Genomic DNA, 15,104 nt, shown 5'->3' with positions numbered 1-15,104 from the left:
TGGAGCTTCCTGCCTTGTGTGATGGGTAGGTGTCATTTGTCACAAGCAGTGTCCCCAACAGCCACTGTCCAAAAGGTGCCTGTGACTTTTGCACAACCATATTTGTCCCTATGCTCACTACCAGCTGTTGCAGGACAAATAGCAGGGTGGGAGAAAATACTGTATTTACCCTGGAACAAAATAATTGTGGCTTGGAGGCAAATGAAGTGTAATATTTCTAGACCTTGATTCAGGTAGGTAGCTGTGTTTGTCTGGCGCAGTTGAAATAAATTAAAAAATTGCCCAGTAGCACCTTAGAGACCAACTAAGTTTGTTCTGTGTATCTGAAGAAGTGTGCATGCACATGAAATCTTATACCTTAGTTGGTCTCTAAGGTGCTACTGGACAATTTTTAAATTTTTTAAAATATTATTTCTAGACCTTCTTAATTCTAGCTCCCCACTTAGGCAGATCCCTTAATGACAACTTTATTTTCTTTTTTGCAGTAGATGAAACTTCTTTTTGTCCAGGTATTTTAATGCTGAATCTTAAAGATCTTGGCTGCAATGCTGACGCTCTTTATGCTGATTGACCGCTCTGCTTTGTGTTTTGTAAACTCTTATTGATTATTCTGGTTTTACATAAGCTGCTCTGCGAGCCTTATCAGTGGAACAACAAGGCAAAAATATCTCAAATACAAACAAACAAACACATCTGCAACAAACTACAGTGGTACCTCAGTCTATGAACTCCACAAAACCGTACTTGTTCCGGTTAGCGAACTTTACTTCAGTCAACAAACGGTGGAAGAGCACCAGCGGCGGGAGGCCTTATTAGGGAAAGCGCGCTTCGGTTTAAGAATGGCTTCAGTGTAAGAACAGAATTAAGTTCATAAACTGAGGTGCCACAGTAAATTGAAAAAAGCAGTATGGATTTTCTGTAACAAGCACATCATGGCTTTTAACTAAGCATTTATGGTGCTAGTTTGCACATACTCTGAAACTGCTAATAGTAATTCCTGTAAAACCTGCCTGTTTAGGTTGGTCTTTGTTTAGTGGTTTAAGAACATTGTATGTAAGCTCAGTCCTTTCCTCTAAAGAGCTTTGCCCCCACTTCCTGTACCACAAACTTCACCCCCATTCCACCCTTTCTGAACTTCACCTTAATTTGGCCTCATCTTGCGTGACACTGCCTGAAACACACATCATATTAGGGCTGGGATAGCTCAGTTGGTAGAGCATGAGACTCTTAATCTCAGGGTCATGGGTTTGAGCCTGGCGTTGGGTGAAAGATGCTTGCATTGTAGGGAATTGGACTAGATGACTCTTGTGGTCCCTTCCATCCCTTCCAACTCTACAATTCTATGAAAATAAGCTATGGTGAACAGTGTGCAGATTAAGGTAGGTAGTGTATCTGAAGAAGTGTGCATGCACACGGAAGCTTATACCAAGAACTAACTTAGTTGGTCTCTAAAGTGCTACTGGATATATATATATATATATATATATATATATATATATATATATATGCAGGTTTTGGTGTCTTCGGGTGTCTTCCCGTGTAAGAGTTGGGGTGTCTGGGCGACGTTTCGACGAGGTCTCACTCGTCATCTTCAGGCTGGTGCTTTCGGCTTCTTGTTACTGGAACAGAGCTCTGTTCCAGTAACAAGAAGCCGAAGCTCTGTTCCAGTAACAAGAAGCCGAAAGCACCAGCCTGAAGATGACGAGTGAGACCTCGTCGAAACGTCGCCCAGACACCCCAACTCTTACACGGGAAGACACCCGAAGACACCAAAACCTGCATTCCTGTACCCGTGAAAATCTACGAAAGCATATATATATATATATATATATGCTTTCGTAGATTTTCACGGGTACAGGAATGCAGGTTTTGGTGTCTTCGGGTGTCTTCCCGTGTAAGAGTCAGGGTGTCTGGGCGACGTTTCGACGAGGTCTCACTCGTCATCTTCAGGCTGGTGCTTTCGAAACACCCCCCAAAAACCAAGAAGAAGAAACACCCCCCAAAAACCAAGACACAGAAGAAAACAATGGCATGGCCCTCCTTCCTTATATCAAGGGCACTACAGACAAAATTAGCAAAATCCTCCATAAACACAATATCAAAACAGCCTTCTGCACCAACCAAAAAATAGCCAATATCCTCAGAAACCCAAAAGACAAAATCCAGCTGGAAAACCAAGGGGTCTATGAAATACCCTGCAAAGTCTGCCCAGCCACGTACATTGGACAAACAAACAGACGAATAAATGCACGTATCGCAGAACACAAGAATGCCGTCAAAAAAGAAGAAAAAACTTCCTCTCTTTTCCAACACATGAAAGAAACAGGACACGAAATTAATTTTGCAGATTCCAAATTGCTCTTTAACATGGAACATCACCACAAGAGAATAATCATGGAAGCCATCGAGATAGAGAAACACCCTCACAACATGAACAAGCGTGACGACACGTCCCGCCTGCCAGACATCTGGAAATTAGCCCTCCCCACAAAAACCGACACCAGAACCAGAGGCACACAGAACGCCGTCACCAATCAACCACACCAGACCCAAACCCAGACCCTCTCCACAGAAATATTACAGACTCCATCCAGTAGCCAAACTATAGTGGCACCTCCGGATGCTGCACCCCCCTGCAATCCCTACACAGATCTGGCGGGCACAAGGCACAAAATCACAGCTCGCCCCTATACACGAAGCCAAGCCAGAGCACAACTAAATGCAGCACAGCCATCTTCTCAGAAAAACTCTTCACAAGCTCAAGAGGTCAAGACACGAAAGCTTTAGCAACTAATCTACACTTAATGACCCACCCAGTGGTATTCTGAATATCACTCATGAAATCACTCAAGATATCCCTCAAGTAATTAAGGAACAAAAGAAGAAAAGGCACACTAATCTAGGAACTTCCTCTCTGCCCAGAACGTTGGAGGCTATACACCACACCCCTCAACAGTATTTATAGGAACTCAAACACCAGATTCTGCTCTGTTCCAGTAACAAGAAGCCGAAAGCACCAGCCTGAAGATGACGAGTGAGACCTCGTCGAAACGTCGCCCAGACACCCCGACTCTTACACGGGAAGACACCCGAAGACACCAAAACCTGCATATATATATATATATATATATATATATATATATATATATATATAGTATGCAAATTAGGAATGGGCAAATCTGTCAGTTTTTATTCTTCAAGTTTCTATTTTTAAATTTAGTTCTCCACATTTCCATTTTTTTGAATTCTGATAAAATTTCAACAGTATTTTAGTGTGAATTTTCCAGATTCCTTTTGCATGCAGTTTTGAATAATATACACATTTTTTTCAAGTAATCTTTTGTAATATATTGCACTTTTGTGCATTATTTTCAGAAACCATGCATTTTGTTTGGTTGGAGAACCGCATCACAAAATCTGGAGATGTGTGGGTTTTAATGGATAGCAGTGTTCTGGTTTGTGTCTTGGTTTGAGAAGTGTGAATTAGGTAGTTTCTCGTTAAAATGTAAACAAAATTAATTCTTTCCTCAAACCTCACTATGCATGCACACTGCTCCAAAGTTACCATGGTGCTCCTCCCCTGCTCCTGCTGCGCTGTGGATCAAACCAGCCAGAATCTAACTTGCTGTGCTGTTTGTTTCCTCCAAACAAACCACGAGCAGTTACCAAGGTTTCTTCTCGGCTTGCTGTTTGTGGTATGTTTGGAGGAAGCAAACTACAGGACTGGGCTCAGACGACACGAAAAGTAGGCTCTGGGTGATTTAACCCGTGTTCGCACCAGGAGTGGGGGAGGGGCACCGCAGGAACATTTGAGTAGCATTCTACTCATTCACATGAAAGCATAGCTTGCTTTAAACTATGGATTAATGTGACATGCCATGACCTTACCACATCTGAGCACTGCAAGTTACGTGCGTAAACATTACTTTATCCGTCATAGGCGCCGACTCCATGGGGCCTGAGGGGGCCCGAGCCCCCTCAAAAATTCGTTGGGGGGGCTCCGTCCCCCCAATAATCTCGGGCGCCCCTCCAGCAGAGCGCCATCGCCGCCCCTCCCCCAGCCCAAAATGCACAGGGTCGGGCTGCATGCCTCCTGCCCTCCCTCCCGAGCAAAAGCTCCACCCAATTTCCTTCGGAGCTGATTAATAGGCGCAGCACGCTCTCCCCTATTCGCTCACGAGGAGGCGGCACCACTTTATTTGCATATTCATGAGCTTATTTATTATTCATGAGCTTTCATTTATTATTCATTATTTATTATTCATGGGCTCCCCCAATATTTTTTATAAGTCGGCGCCCCTGTTATCCGTACTGCAAGCCATTCACCACTGGCCTTCATGTTTAGGGGTGCTCACCATCAGTTATTGAATTTCCTCCAACCACTGACACAGCTCACTGTATGATGACCTTGACCCACATAGTGAATACTACTATTTGGCATGGTCAAGAGGTGGGGAGTTCATCAAAGCCATGCCTATTCCTGGGGTGAAAGTAATGCCTTCATTGGCTGTCATAAGTATGAATACTTACACCGTATGAAGGAGCTTCTCCACCCCCATCGTTAAGCCAGGACACTGAGGTCCAGCTCCGAGGGCCTTCTGGCAGTTCCCTCACTGCGAGAAGCGAAGTTACAGGGAACCAGGGAGAGGGCCTTCTCGGTAGTGGTGCCCACCCTGTGGAATGACCTCCCATCAGATGTCAAGGAAATAAACCACTATCTGAGTTTTAGAAGACATATGAAGGCAGCCCTGTTTAGGGAAGTTTTTAATTTTTGATGTTTTAACATGTTTTAAATATTCTTTTGGGAGCCACCCAGAGTCAGATGGGTCGGGTATAAATAATAAATTGTTGTTGTTGTTGTCTATCTACTTGGCTTCTGGCATGGTGTTCATTGGACTCCGATACCCACTTTCTTGGAACTAGGGCTGTGCTAAATTTTCATATTCAGACTGAATATTCATAGTTCTGAGTCTTAGGTCAAAAACAAGAGTTTATGGAGGTAAGAATTACTTCCCCGAATTACTTATGATTGTGGAAATACTGCAGCCTGCAGAAAGAATCCTGTTGATCTTCTGAGAAATGAGATCAAGACACAATGCTCTTTCCCACCCAGCTCCAGGATTCGATCTACGTATACTTCTGCAGATGTGCTTTCAAAAGCACATCTGGGTTTATTGGATTTTATAAGTTGGCTGCTTCCTTCCAAGCAGGAAGCTGGAGCAGAGCTCTGTGTTCAGTGTGCTGGGGAGTGTGTGGAAGTGCAGAAGGAAAGACCAGAGCTGTCTTTCTGGTGTGTTCTTCCACCATACACACTTTTTCCATACTTGTACATGAGCTGTTTATAGCCAAACTATGTCCATTCCCACATTTGCTTTGGAGAACCTTTCCAGACATTGTCCCCAAGCAACACCTTATTTCTGAGCTATTAGAAGGCCTTTCCATTCAGATGCAAATGAAGTCCTTCCTGACAACAAGCGTTGAGTAATTCTGACGTCAATACAGGAGCCATAGCTGGACATTCCAATAATAGACCTGCCGTTTGGAAAAAAGAGTGGAAAGGAAGCAACTGCAGATACTTGAGAGGAGCAGTTCTTTGGGAGATAGGGAGCTGCAGAAACAGGAGATGGGCAGAGGTAACCATGTTTTTACGATCAGCTCCCTTGAAATGTTGTGTGACGGTAAATGCAGTTACCCTGAAATATTTTCAAGTGTGACCAGAATCAAAGTGAGGTGGTATTTGAAGACCACCAATGCAAATCTGTGCACTCACCGAGATCAGCTATGAAGGCCCTATTGGTCACTTGAAAGATGAATCTGATTGGTGGGCATGAGAGGCAGGGCCTTTTCTCACTTTTATCTCACTCCCTCTCAAGTGATTTGCATATGACCTCATAAGTACACAGGTCTTTAAACCCCGTTTATTTTGGGCTGCATTTTCATATATGGCCTTCACAGTTCTGCAAGTCTGAAATTGTTTTTCAGTTGTTTTAGTTAGTTATAAGGGTTTGATGCTGGCCTGTAAATTGTTCTAGACCTCTCATTAAAATTATTATTTTTAATTGAAATATAACAATTGTATCTTATGGTCATTTTATGTAAGTTGCTTTGCGGGGGTTTGCCCTAAAAGGTAGCCTGGAAATATGTTGAGACAAGGGCTCATGTACCATTAATGATGGTAAAGACGAGGGATAAATGAATGGAAGGAAATAATGTTTATTAAAGATTTTCTTGGATTACAAAAGAATGTGCAATGTTTCTTTTGTTCCATATCATAGAGTCTTTTCTATAGATTATTTACGTTCAATGTGAGAAGGTTCCTCTTTTGTATGGCTGTTGGCACAAGGGTGTCCTCTGTTGCCTCTAACTGCCCTAACAGTGACTGAAAAAACTGAGAGTAAAACACGTAGTGATTAGAAAGTCCACTATCACTATTTGGAGCGCCATGACCTTTCTGCTTGTTTCCAGAGATCTTGATCCGCTAAGCTGCACAGAAATCACAGTCATTGTAGCTGACTTTTCTGATTTGCTGGCTCATAAGGAAAAGTGAAAATGGCTCCAAGGCACACTGCCTCTCTCAATAGCATCTCATTAAAGCAATGTGTCATTTCCATCGCCACTGTGTTAATTATGCAAAGGCCTCAAACTACTTTTCATTTATTTAAGCGGTTTATTGCAAGAATGTCTGCCTTGCCTTATCTTATCTAACCCAGTTCAAAGTGGCAATAAGAAGCCACAAATATTAATCTTCTCACAGTTATACAAAATATGGAGCCCGGAGTTTATTATTTACTCATTCTTCAAGATTTTTTTTTAACCTCCTTTTTATTTTCTTATTCAAGGCAGAACACAGAATCTGACAAATTAAGTTAAAGGTATCAGTGACTGATGCCTCAAAGCATGAAGACAAAGCATCACTATTCCTTTGTAGACTGGCACAAAACTGCACTGCAAACCCAGGGTATAATTAGAAACAAAAAGTCTGGTGTCTTGCAGTAAGCAAAAATTTCATAAATGAATTATGCACACTTCCCTGGTGGTAAGCCCCATATCGAAGTGTACATGCATAGGATGCCTGCTGCTGATTTTACATTGGGATTCATTCATTCCTCTTGAGCAGAGATCGCCAACTTGGTGCCCTGCAGATACTGTTGGACTACATCTCCCATCAGCTCCAGCTGACCTTGTCAATATGGCACCATATTGCTAGAAAGCATGGGTTTGAGTGGTTTTGCTTTTGCCTTGCTTCTTTCCCCTGGAAAACTGGCTCTTTAGCACTAAATTGGAACAAACAGCAATCCGCAGAAAATCTGATTGCTGTTTGTTCCAATTTAGTGCTAAAGAGCCAGTTTTCCAGGGGAAAGAAGCAAGGCTCTTTAGCACTAAATTGGAACAAACAGCAGTCCGCAGAAAATCTGATTGCTGTTTGTTCCAATTCAGTGCTAAAGAGCAGGCTTTCTTGGGGGAAACTGGCAGGGCAAATGGAAGTGTGGATGAGCTCTTAGTGAAAGGCATAGGAGTCAATTCTTAGGGGCTGAGGTCCCTTTGGCCACCCCCAAATAAAATATTTGATGGGGCAGGGCCCCCCAAAGTTGATAGCCATTTCCATTCATATGGTGTGTGTGTGCCGCGTTTTGTGATCGATTCTGCAGGGTGGGGCTTACTTGGGCTCCCCCAGTATTTTATTCAAGTTGGCACCCCTGGTGGAAGGTCATACAGTGAAGTGGAAGGTGTGTGGATAGTATCATTATATGGTTTCGTCACTAGATGACACTAGACTTAGATGTATCTGGGTGGAGTCAGGTGTTTCCTGTTACTGTTCTCATCTTGTTTCAGATACAATAAAGTTCTTGTGTAGCTTCCTGACTGGTATGTCCTCTAAGAGCCTTCCATTACTCCCGAGCTTTCTAATTGTTCCGTTTTGTTTTTCTTCTTGTAGTACTAAAAAAACACCGCCCCATTGACAGTAATAACAGCTTCTCATCTCAGCCAGGTTCATAAAGAACCTGGAAACTTTGTCCCATTCCAGAGGATACTTACAGCACTTCATTAGGAGCAGGCAGAAAGAAAAGTAGGTATAGATAAGGTATTGGAGCAGCCCAAATAAGAATTTCAAACACTTTTGATGGAGAGGGAAGGAGGACTTCTTTTCTGCAACTATACATTTCTAAACATGAGGGAAGTGAAGTCTGGAATTTGTAGAGGATGCATCAGAGTAAAAGTTCATAATGTAGATTTAGTGTGAGGGGATGATTAGCTGCTTGTGCTTAAAATTGTGCTCCCTCAGAGTTTGTGCGGCTCCACAAACCTCTGTGTGTGACAGAGCTCCTCAGACATGTCTGCTCTAGTCACTCGTAGAGTCTGACAGTGGCTGCCTGCGGAAGCGCTTCCAGCAAAGAAGCTCCTTAACGGAAACGCGTCTCCTGGACTCACGACGTGGCAGCTTCCGGCGAAGCATGGGTCTCCCTATGGTTGCTTCTGACACCTCCCCGCTGTTTTCGCTGGACGTGTCTCTCACCCCTTTCTCTCCCCTGCTGGTTCCTGCCTTGGCTGCTGCGTCTCTCTCAGCATTCCTGAGATCCTCCTCCAGAGACCCCTCGCTCCCCCTGCTGGTCCCTGCTTTAGCTGCTGACTCTCTCCCAGCCTCTGGGAGCCCTACCACCTCCCTTTCCTCTGATGTCAGTTCCCTGACATCCACCTCCCCTCCAGGGCCCCCTTCCCCCTGCCCCTACTCTCTCCTCTGGGCGGTGAGGAGCTAAAACCCCGAAAAGAATCCTCTTCATCTTCAGACGTCTCGAACATTTCCCTCCATCGGTCTTCGTTCCGGCTCGCTGAATCCTCCTCCGCCTCGGAATCAGAGAACCCCTCCAACTCTTCTTCTTCGTCGGTGGTGGCAAAGTATTCCCTCCGGAACCTCGCCACTGGCTGAGGTTTACGAGGGAATCTCTGATGAAAAGTTTCTATCAAAACCTCGTCATCTACATCCTCTGCCATGACCCAGGTGTTTTCCGACTCCGGCTCCCCTTCCCACATTACCAAATACTCTACTTGATCTCCCTTCCACCTGGAATCGAGAATCTCCGCTACATGGTAGCTGTGTTCCTTTTCCTCCATAGCTGGTCCCCTATTGACCCTCCCTTCTCTGTCCCCTTTATACGGTGACAGCAACGACCTGTGGAACACTGGGTGCAGCTTCATGTGGTTCGGTAACCGGAGTCTGAAAGCCACTGGGTTGACCTGCTGCGTGACTTCAAATGGGCCCAGCCTTTTGGGTCTTAACTTCTTACAACCCCCTTTGAATGGTAACCCTTGGGTGGACAGCCACACCTGGTCCCCCACCCTAATGCTTTCCCCTTCCCTTCTGTTTTTGTCTGCCTGCCTCTTATATTCCTCCTTAGCCCTGTTTAAGTTAAGTTGGAGCTGGCGATGGATCGCTTCCATTTCTTCAACGAACTGTTCTGCAGCTGAAACGCTCCAGTTCTCCCCTTCCCCCCCTGGGAAGGCTCGGGGATGGCACCCGTGATTAGCCAAAAAGGGGCTCATCCCCGTGGACACGTTCTCTGCATTGTTGTAGGCAAATTCTGCCAACGCCAGCTTCTCCACCCAATCATTCTCTCTGTCATTCACATAACACCTCAAATATTGCTGGAGGACACCATTAGCTCTTTCCGCCTGCCCGTTGGTTTCTGGATGACGGGCAGTTGAGAAATTCACCTCTACATGCAGTAAGCTCATGAGCTTCCTCCAGAACCTGGAAGTAAATTGTTTCCCTCGGTCAGAAACCACCCTCAAGGGGGCGCCATGCAGCCTAAACACATTTTCTACAAACAATTTAGCGGTTTCTTCTGCTGTCACCGCATGTGAGCAGGCTATAAAGTGGGCCATCTTGGTTAACAGGTCTACCACAACCATGATGGCTGTTTTCCCTCTGGACCTTGGCAGATCAGTCATGAAATCTATTGCCACTGCTTCCCATGGTCTTTCAGGCGTGGGTAGTGGCTCTAATAAACCTGCCGGTGCCCGCCTCTCCCCCTTGGCTCGTTGGCATTGGTCACACCCTCTCACATACTCCCGCACATCTTCCCTGACCTTGGGCCACCAGAATTCCCTGGTAACCAGCCACATGGTTTTGTGTTGCCCAAAATGCCCTGCTGTGGTGCTATCGTGCAGTTGCTTGAGTACCTTTTCCCTCAATTCCCCTTCAGGTATATATAACGCTCCCTTGTAGTACAACGCCCCGTTTCTCTCCTCAAAACCCCCGGGTTTGTCTCCCTCCCTCCTGAGACCCCTGAGTTTGTCCTGGGCGTATTCATCCTGCACCGTTCCCTCTACCAGTTCCCTTTGCCCCACCAATGCCGCCCCACACCCCCAGCGGTCCTCTGGAATGACATGGGTCTCTTCGGGTGCTCCCTCCCCCTCCAAATATTCAGGTTTGCGTGAGAGAGCGTCCGCCCTAACGTTCTCTGGGCCTGGCACGTAACAAATCTCAAAGTTAAATTTGGAGAACTCCTGGGCCCATCTCAACTGCCGTTGGTTGAGCACTCGCGCAGTTCTCCAATACTCTAGATTCTTATGGTCCGTGCACACTTGCACCTTATGTTGTGCACCAATTAGCAGGTGCCTCCATCTCCGGAAAGCCTCATGAATAGCAAGAAGTTCCCGGTCGTACACGGTGTAGTTCCTCTCGGATTTGTTCAGCTTTCGCGAAAAGAAGGCACACGGTCGCCACTCTGACTCCTCCTTCCCCGGCTGCAGAAGAAGCACCGCCCCTATGGCTCTGTCAGATGCGTCTGTTTCGACCCTCAGCTTTTTTTGTAAATCCACATGCAGAAGTTGTTCTTCAGAGGCGAAGGCCCTTTTCAGTTCCTCAAACGCTCGCTCCGCCTCCGCCGTCCAAACAAACTTCTTTTTACTGCTGAGACAGTCCGTGATGGGCGCCGTCAGGTGGGCGAAGTTTCGGATGAACTTACGATAAAAGTTTCCAAACCCTAGGAACCTCTGCACATCCTTCTTGGTTTTGGGTGTTTTCCATTCCAGCACTGCTTGAACCTTGCCGGGGTCCATGGCCAACCCCTTGTCTGACAAGCGGTACCCCAGGAATTCCACCTCCTTGGTATGAAACTGACACTTCTCCAGTTTCACCCACAGCCTGTTGGCTTGCAGCCTGCTCAACACTTCTCTGACGTCTCTCACATGTTGCTCCTCATTCTCCGAATACACCAACACATCATCTAGGAAGGCCACGCAATTCTTGTAGAGCAAAGGCCCCAGTACGTGGTTCATGAACGATTGAAAACACGCGGAGCCTGTTTGTAATCCAAAAGGCATCACGAGATATTCAAATGCCCCCAAAGGGGTGAACATGGTGGTTTTCCATTCATCCCCTTTCCTTATACGTATCAGGTTGTACGCCCCCCTTAGGTCCAGCTTTGTAAAAATCTTTCCCTTCCGCACCCTGGTCAAAATATCATCAATCCTGGGCATAGGAAAAGCCGCCGGCTCTGTCACTGCATTTAACCGCCTGAAATCACATACAAGTCTCGGCTTGTCCGTGTGCTTTTTATCCACAAAAAACACTGGGCTACCCCCCGCTGCCTTGGACTCTCTGATGAAGCCTCTCTTCAGGTTCTTGTCAATGAACTCTCGCAACTCCTGCATTTCCCTGTCTGACATGGCATACAACTTGCCTACAGGAAGCTGTGCTCCAGGGAGTAAATTGATCTGGCAATCAAAGGGCCTATGCGGGGGTAGTTGGTCAGCTTCCTTCTCGCTGAACACGTCGCTGAGATCTGCATACTGTGGTGGCACCTTCACCTTCTCCATTACTTCAGTCCCTGCCAGGGTGGCTTGGGCCCCTGCTGACCCCTTTTTCCCCCTGCAGTGTTCTAAGCAATGTGCTGAACCGAAGGAAACCACTCTTTGATGCCAGCCCACCAGCGGATCATGTAGGGCTAGCCAGCTCATTCCCAAAATAATGGGAGCGCCTCCCAAGGTGGCCACATTAAACGCTATCAGTTCTGTGTGCCTTGCCACCCTCATTATCATTGGGACGGTCTGCAAGCTGACTCCTCCTCCCAACAGTTCCCTGCCATCGATCGTGGTCACCTGCAGGGGGTTGCTTAAAGGGATCGTCTGTATCTGGTGTTCAGCAGCAAACTCCTTGCTCATAAAATTGCAGGAGCTGCCTGAGTCCAACAGCGCCTTTATTTTTAGGGGGTGTCCATTTTGCAGCTCTAGCGACACTTCAATCACTAGAGCAGGTCGAGGAGCTTCTGGCACGGGCACTTTCACTGCTCTTTGGCCTGGCTGCAGTGCCCCGACTGTGGCAACCAGGCGTTGGCTTTTACCTGCTCCGTTTCTCCCTGCTCTCCCCCCTCAACAGCTCCCACCATCCCTTGCCATTCCTTCCTCTGGGGGCAGACTCTGGCAAAGTGGCCTGGCTGTTGGCAGAGATAGCATTTCCGGGCTCCTTTTCCCTCCTTCTTAGCCCCCTCACTGGGCTTTGAAACTGCGCGCGCGCGCGCTGTTCCGATTTCCATCGGCTCTCCCGGCGGGAAAGCTGGCTCAGGAATGTCTGGAATGCGGAACTCCTTCCAACGTTCCCCTCTCCCTTCCCGCCTCTCCAAGGCTCTTGCCTCCTGGCGCGCTCCAATGGTCAGCGCAGATTTGGTCAGCTGATCCATAGACACCGCCCTGGGGCTCCGGGACAGCTCGTCTTTCACAGCCGAAGAAAGACCTTCTTCAAATAGCATCTGAATTGGTGCCGCCGATAAATCCCACCCCAATCTGTGAATCAGCATGGTAAATTCAGTCCAGTACTCACGGACAGATCGGCTTCCCTGCTTGCAAGCCATTAGCTGTCTGCGCACCACCCCTTCCTCAATATCGCTGGAAAACATGATATCCATTGCACGAAAGAACTTCATAGTGTCCTTTAGGATGTCATTGTGCGTTGCCATCAGGGGTCGAACCCAGTCCCGCGCCCCCTTCTCAAGATGCCCAATTACGAAAGCAACTCGCGATTCCTCATCAGGGAACTCATCAAACTGCACATTAAGGGCATATTGCATCTCTGTCCTAAAGGCATGGTAATCCTTGGGGTCCCCCCCAAACTTCTGCACCAATCCTGGTACCTTTCTGGGGCACTGCGTGGTTCTCCCCTTCTTGTCTGCATCCTGAGCCCTTCTCTCCTCGAGCCTCGCCGTCTGCAGCGCAAGTTGGACCTCCAACGCTCGGTATCTTTCTTCCAAGCTTGGACCAGCTCCACCCCCTGCTCCTCCGGCTCCGGCTGGGTCGCTCATGATGCTTTCTCCTGCACAGGCAGCGTACAGAGACTGTCAGACTGCTGTGAGGGGATGATTAGCTGCTTGTGCTTAAAATTGTGCTCCCTCAGAGTTTGTGCGGCTCCACAAACCTCTGTGTGTGACAGAGCTCCTCAGACATGTCTGCTCTAGTCACTCGTAGAGTCTGACAGTGGCTGCCTGTGGAAGCGCTTCCAGCAAAGAAGCTCCTTAACGGAAACGCGTCTCCTGGACTCACGACGTGGCAGCTTCCGGCGAAGCATGGGTCTCCCTATGGTTGCTTCTGACACCTCCCCGCTGTTTTCGCTGGACGTGTCTCTCACCCCTTTCTCTCCCCTGCTAGTTCCTGCCTTGGCTGCTGCGTCTCTCGCAGCATTACTGAGATCCTCCTCCAGAGACCCCTCGCTCCCCCTGCTGGTCCCTGCTTTAGCTGCTGACTCTCTCCCAGCCTCTGGGAGCCCTACCACCTCCCTTTCCTCTGATGTCAGTTCCCTGACATTTAGGTATTTAAGATTATGGAAAGTGGATATCCCTCTGTTTATCAATAAACAACTACTAACCGCTCCGGCGGGAAGGTAAACAGCGTTTCCGTGAGCTGCTCTGGTTTTGGTGTTCCATTGCACCAGAAGCGGCTTAGTCATGCTGGCCACATGACCCGGGAAAACTGTCTGTGGACAAACACCGGCTTCCCCGGCCTGTAAAGCGAGATGAGTGTCGCAACCCCAGAGTCGTCTGCAACTGGACTTAACTGTCAGGGGTCCTTTACCTTTTTTAACTCGTGAGAAATTATGCTGGTAGACAATACCAAGCGAGATGGACCAACACTCTGACTTGGTACAGGCAGCTTCCTAGTTTCCTACTGTGTATATGTGACGTTCTAGTTTTTTTATTGACTGAGAGCTGCATGTCTGAAAGAACATGGTAGACACGTCCTCTGGAGCCATCATTGGCCCAGTAAATGTTTCTAGCTCTTAGCAGCATGCAGAATATTGTAGAATCAACATGGAAGATGCAGAGCTGCCAGTCTTGCGTGTGACATGGTGAAATCAAAGAAGCAATGCCCAACTTAATGTAGCGTCCATTAAGATAGCTTCATACAGACAGGGCCTATTGTTCTTTCCTTGCTATAACAACATCCCTTTGCCTTTTCATCCTCACTTCCTGTTCCTCCTTCAACCTCTGCAATTGCTGGTTTTACTTTTGTGTTCCATATATACTGTTACAAACTTTGGTGCTATGCATTTATTTTTTAGGAAAAGCAAGCCATAACCTCAGACAGTGCCAGCTCAAGTTTTCTCTCTTTTTTTTGCTGGGATGGCAGGGTAAGTGAGCATGCACCCCACTGAGCATTACAGTGGTACCTCAGGTTACAGACACTTCATGTTACAGACGCTTCAGGTTACAGACTCCGCTAACCCAGAAATAGTACCTCGGGTTAAGAACTTTGCTTCAGGATGAGAACAGAAATCGCACGTCGGCGGTGTGGCGGCAGCGGAAGGCCCCATTAGCTAAAGTGGTACCTCAGGTTAAGAACAACTTCAGGTTAAGAACGGACCTCCGGAACGAATTAAGTTCTTAACCTGAGGTACCATTGTACTTCCAGCTGTTGCTCTTCTGCCTCAAAGTTGCTGCCATGTGGACTTCCGGGTTAGCGCCTCCTGCAATGGCGGATTTCCTCTAATCGGGAGGAATCCGCTCCATGGAAATTAGGGTCTGGACCGCCACGGCGAGGCGGAGACCCATTAAAAACCACAGGCGGGAGAAGCCTGTGGACGTGGGATTCGGCTGGCACCTTTTGCGCCTCCC

The sequence above is a fragment of the Podarcis vaucheri genome (assembly GCF_965113315.1).
Source record: "Podarcis vaucheri genome assembly, chromosome: 1".
In the NCBI taxonomy this organism is placed as follows: domain Eukaryota; kingdom Metazoa; phylum Chordata; class Lepidosauria; order Squamata; family Lacertidae; genus Podarcis; species Podarcis vaucheri.
The sequence above is the reverse complement of the archived record's forward strand: the minus strand, read 5'-3'. Positions refer to the sequence as shown.